This window comes from Diadema antillarum, unplaced genomic scaffold (assembly GCF_040938485.1).
Source record: "Diadema antillarum isolate AM-2024a unplaced genomic scaffold, OU_Dant_1.0 seq00000573_RagTag, whole genome shotgun sequence".
Taxonomy (NCBI): Eukaryota; Metazoa; Echinodermata; class Echinoidea; order Diadematoida; family Diadematidae; genus Diadema; species Diadema antillarum.
Genome location: NW_027271509.1, coordinates 71,881 through 77,893, shown reverse-complemented (window position 1 = coordinate 77,893; position 6,013 = coordinate 71,881). Strand labels below are relative to the sequence as shown.

Genomic DNA, 6,013 nt, shown 5'->3' with positions numbered 1-6,013 from the left:
AAAGACATATTGGGACTTATCAGGTTATTGTTGTTACGTTGTTCATGTCTTTGCATGGAGTGCCCTGGAATGACAAAAGTGTAAAAGCTGTGTTTCTTTTTACCTCCACCAAGGGAGAAGATTATGTTTTCATTACCGTTTGTTTGTCCATGTACAAAATAACTCAAAAAGTTGAGAATGGATTTGAATGAAACTTGCAGGAAAAGTTGTGAATGACACAGGGGAACAGATGATTAAATTTTGGTAGTGATCCGGAAATTTATATGGATTTTATGAAGGATTTTCGATATTTTGGCAGGTAGGGTCAATAAACTTGGGAGGTCAAGCTGCATATTTTTGAGGTTTTCATACGTGCACTGAAGTGCCTGCTCTAGTTTCTGCTAGGGCGAGGTGCGCCGCACATCTGAGGGTTGATGACATAACAAACGGCTTCTATATTGGGAATCGGGCGATTTTCAGCATGCATACGTATGGGTGGAAATCACTGATCTCCATGGAAAAACAAGATCATTGGTGGAAATTAGCTGCTTGGCGGAGGTCTGTGCTCTCTGAGTGCTTCTCTAGTTTAAACATGTACAATTTTCAATGATGGGACAAATGTTGCATTGTTGGGCTGTTTACAGTATGGGAATCCACTCAGCCACTGAACTACGCAACAATCTGTCACTGGCACTAAATCCAAAGTGACTGTACATGCAGAAGGGCAGAAGTATCATAGCAACTGTGCACGTCTTTTCTCCTGGGAGTAATGTCCATACAGTCTCACCTCACCTACGCTGACCTCACGTAAGGTGAAAAACTAGCTCATCTTGAAGAAAACGTCTACCCCAGATGGATATCAACATGTGTTCATTCTATTGTGTAAGTCAACATACAGTTGTATAACATTAAAATGTCACAGGATTTTCTCTAGTCTCTTTGGATTTGACTTAAGCCCGCCGCACAATATATGACTCACGACTATTAAGACTGAGAGACTATAGATCTGATATAAACAAGAGTGTTTATTCTAAGCCTATTGTGATTTATTTCAGATCCAAAGTCTGTCAGTTATATAGTCGTGAGTCATAGTGTGGGGAGGGCTTAAAGGGTGTGTACAGTTCTGGTTGAGGTGAGGATTCAGCTTTTAACGTTTTGCGAGATATTCACAAACCATTCTATGAGATGTCAAAGAGCATGCAATTCTATGGGGTATCAAAAGTTTATTCGATGAAAATCGGTTTTTAAATGGCCGAGATATCCAAAAACAATGTGAAACAAAGAGATCCTAATAAAGTTGTGGCATGTCGCTGTTTATTATTATCATCACTTTTTTGGATATCTCAGCCATTTGAAAACCAATTTTCATCAAATAAATGTTGAATCCTTGCTAAAATTACATGCTCTTTCATATTTCCTAAGAGGTTTCTCATTATCTCACTTAAAAATGTTTAAAAAATAAATCCCCACCTCAACCAGTACTGTACAGTCCCTTTAAGGCAAGGTTTACTGTATTGTAGAGTCATGAGTTTTAAATGACTCCACGTTATCCATACCTCCCAACCATTTTGAATTTGGAAGAAAGAATCTGAATTTTGGCCATTCCCAGCTCTTGTTTCAATATGAGTTTCTTATTTTTCTCGATAATTTCACTACACACATCTACAGGAACTGCTTTTTCTTTCCAACTTTTGAGACAAGTCATCCCCAACCCTAATTTACAGTATTAGACAGGAAGGGAGGTCTGCATATTAAATACATTATATAGTAATTTACCATGTGAATATTTACAACTTTCTGTCACACTCTACAAGAATGCAATGTAAGAACCCTGAACTTAAAACAAAGAAATCCAGTAAAAACTTATTTGCTAAAGAATTGTGTCCTCACTGGGACTACAGTCAGCAAAACAGTAGAGGCTATGTTTTACACTCTGCCAATGAAATGAGTCAATTGAACTTGTCACTCAGTCCCAAGCATTCACAATGATGCTGCTCTTGGACATCATGTAAAAAGAAAAAATGGAATCTCATTTTCTTTGCTCATTTTTTCACTAATAAAAAGGAAAAATGACAGGAAGAAGACAACTATTGATTGCAATGTTTTCATTAATCTTACTTCAACGGGCTGATTAACATCATGTTTTAGACATATGCTGCCACTTCAATGATGAGAAAGTGTTATTTTCTTCTTTTTCTTTAATAATGTTCTTTGCTGGAAACTTGTAGCCAGGAATTTTCAAACGAGGGATAATAAGGGCAATGATTTCATGATGAGTGCACTGATATCACACTGCTGCTCTTAATGCAAACCAAATGTACTGATGTAAATATGCAATCTATTTTGTACAGTTTGGATGCAATTTCGACAAATCAGGTGGACTATGTACATACTATCAAAGACAACATATCTGCTTGAAAATCAGCAGTAACCTTCAGGAAACTGTATTTTTGTCTGTTTAAATAATTTTGGCTAAAATTCATGAATTGTTCTTCTTGAATTTGCAAAAAAGAAAAAAAAATCAGAAATTCATATTTACACCTGGACAACTGACTTTTAGGTGATAAATGAATATTTTGTACTAATTTGATTTCATATTTTATCAAATCATGTTTCATCATGATGGCTTGATGTATTAAAGATTAAAAACAAAAACACAGTCCTGTCATGACAAAATTGCTCTATTAGGTGTCTTTTTTTCCCTAGGTCCCAATATTGGTGAAACTTCATGTGTTGCATACAGTGGACTCCCATTATAATGAAGCCCTCAGGACCGGTAGTTTTTTTTTTTGTTATATCGGAATTTCCGAAATAACCGAACAAATAAACGAAGAACAAAGAGCAGATAATTTTGCGGCTTGAATTTTTACTTCGTTATAACCGTGTTCGTGATAACGGGAGTGCACTGTATTTGTTACAGTGTGAATTGTCTAATTTCCCACGATGCCCTGTCCTTCATTCTTTGACTGAAGCCAGATCAGTCATGAGGTTAGACCAGGGAATTGTTCTTGATATTGTAATAAATCCTCTTTAATACAAGCTGTTACATCTCATTACATGTTCTTTGAGTCCTTGTGAGTACAAGTAATTGCAAAATTTCACACCTAGACCTTGATCTCTGACCTCAAGAAAGGGTCAAAACCTCACAATACTCTTTTCGTGTGATCACACATGTTTTCAGTGGACAACTTCATGCTATCATCAAGCTAATAAAAGTCGTTTTGATGATTTGTTTTAAATAAACATTGTTAATATGATGGCTGATATGAATTAAAATAAAGACAACTTTAAAATGGAAAGAAAAACTACAGATCAGGTATCCTTACCGGTATTTATATTTGTGGCTGGGACATAAAATAGGATATTAAAGTATCTCTTACCCTTATTGAGCAAAGCTGTCCCTATTGTAAAGTTTTCCATATGGAAATTTAAGAGAGAGAGAGAAAAAAAAAAAAACTAACGAAGTTACATTTTGTATGTAATTACCTATGTCACATTTTAAGATTAGTGGTGATGTGAGTCAACTGAAGAATCATATGAAATCTGCTCAGATGATCTCCGCGTGGTATGCAGCCCATTCTCAAACAGAGAGAAACTGCACTGATATCGCTTCTTCAATGTGAACTTTTCACATTGAAAACCCATGTGGCATCTAAGTGTTGCTGTGATGCTTGGTTTCCACGGAAACATCCCAGCGGAAGAGTCATGATGTGCACATAACATATATTGAGAGCATCTGTAAATGTTTCAGTTCTGGCAGACAGCAAGACGAGATGAGTAAAATGTCAGATGTGGGCGAACTCCTCTTTAAGGCGTCACATTCTTGATCATCTTGGCCAATCTTGATAAAATGACGAGGGCATTTGGCGCTGATTAGCTCCCAACTATTTGCATTTCGAGAAATGAATTTTACTGGGGCCTTAAACCAAGCTTTATGAGGGGAAGTGTTTTTAATGCCAGTGGGAGCTGTCACCAGAAACAGCCACACGAGACTTTAAAGAGATGTAAAACATATTTATAAGAGCTAGTGTGCTGTTTAGCTGTAAATGTGCCTTCTAATTCCAAGTTATCGAATTGAGTAAACTAGCAGGATGATTCAAAATTTGCCGTTTAGCTGTGAACATGCCTTCCCATTCCAGGCCATCACACTGAGTTAAGCAATCAAGACTTTAATTATGCGGGGAGCATGCAGGATTTCTTGTGCTTAGATGGTTTCATGATTTCAAACATTTCCAGGAACACTGTTTGCACAAGAGCACTTGTACTCTTTTGGAGTGAGAGATTTTTAACATGTTCGCACCACAACCTGCTAATAATCAATCACAATCAAACAGACCGAATAGTTCTAAAATTTACAGCTGCATTAGGATAGAATTCATGACATTTCAACCATTTGGTGGATGCATTGCATTCAATTTTCCAAAACCACAAATTACAACAGTAGAATTCTTAAATATTACAATAAAATCAATCTTGTGATAGCTGATGTATGATGACATACAGAATGAACAAAATTTGATGGTATTCAGGAATTCCCTAAAAATGATAACCTTCCCCCTGATGTTAATTCAACCTGGTGCTGAGAAGTTTCTGTGATGAACTTTTAACCCATCGAAGACGAGTTCCGAGAATACTCGGGCAGGTGTCTATGGGAAATGTGTGTTACAGAAAAATCATTCCATCCTCAACGGGTTAATCAATGCTTCTTCATGTCATTGTATTTATATGCCTTTCATTAAATCATGGCAACTAGTGTAGCATATAAAGTTATTTACTGCAATGTATGTCAAAGATCTTATGTGCACTAGGGCCAATGGGACACTGTTCATACATTAGCCGCATTGTGTCCCATAAACATTTTAAAAGCATACATATGTGTATAACAATTGTACAAAGTGAGGGTGTATTCGACATCATTTTGATGTCAAACTAGAGCTCAAGGTATGACCCGATTAAATCTGGCTCACTACATTGAAACAAAGTATCTGTACTTTTGATGTGCAATCTTACATTTCCCAACTTTGAAGAGTCAGCATCAAATATTTTCAAAGATTTTTCTTTTCTTTTTCAGGTGTCCATATAATCCACAAAAACACAATTTTTGAAAGAAAGAAAAAGTTTACAGTTAAACTAGATATCTTTTGGTCATGAACACTTTGATATTCAAACTCACTTGTAATGTGAAAAGAGAACTACATTTGTTTCCACAAGTATTCCTGGAATAGATATATATATTTTACATTGCACATAAATAACAGAAAGAATGTCTACCCAAAGAATGAGCACTGAAAGAATGAGTGTTGCTAGCATAATGGCTTGATCCATGATTTATTATCAACTGAATGAACCTGCAGTTTTTCAACGGGCACAGATTTGTGTTTTTACTGAAAGAACAGGATATGTCTGTGTTTTTATAACATGCTTTTTTTCCCTCTATTCTACACCAGACGGAAGTCCGGAAATTGTAAACATATTCTTAGGAGTGTCACGTGGCCATAAATGTAATCCTTCAAAACAACAGTGCAGCAAATACGGCAAGCTCCCGTGTTCAACAGACCACAATACGTTATCTTCTGACCATTTATCTGTGGTGAATTATGAAATGGAATGCTTAAAGCCCTTTTTACACTTGTGTTTCTTAACCCCGGACTTTCTCTGACCCAGGACTATCGTTAGTCCCATACTAATTTTTTCAGCTTTTTACACTGGCCAATTAGTCCCATACTATCTCTTGTACGGGGCTAAGGAGAAAACTGACCTTTTTACACTCGTATTTCTTAGCCCCGGACTTTCCAAACCACATGAATATTCATGATTACGCTGTGTACTGTACACATACACGCACGCACCGGCAGCACTTGATTACCTCGTTTCTGATTGGTCAGTGAGGGTCGCACTTCGTCTCCGTCGCTTAGCCCAGGATTATTTTTTCGTTCTGTTTACACTCACTTGCTTGGCACCGCAATTGCGGTGCTAACCCTGCTATTTTGCAGGGCCAGATAGTACCGGACTATCGGTGGGGCTAGCCCACTTT

At 37.0% G+C, this 6,013-nt stretch overlaps 1 protein-coding gene across 1 annotated transcript in view; it reads right to left on the bottom strand.

The window, feature by feature from the left end:
* LOC139735377 (uncharacterized) overlaps nucleotides 1–6,013 on the bottom strand; it is a 73,223-nt gene that overhangs the window by 40,260 nt on the left and 26,950 nt on the right. The gene's annotated exons all lie outside the window — the stretch shown is intronic.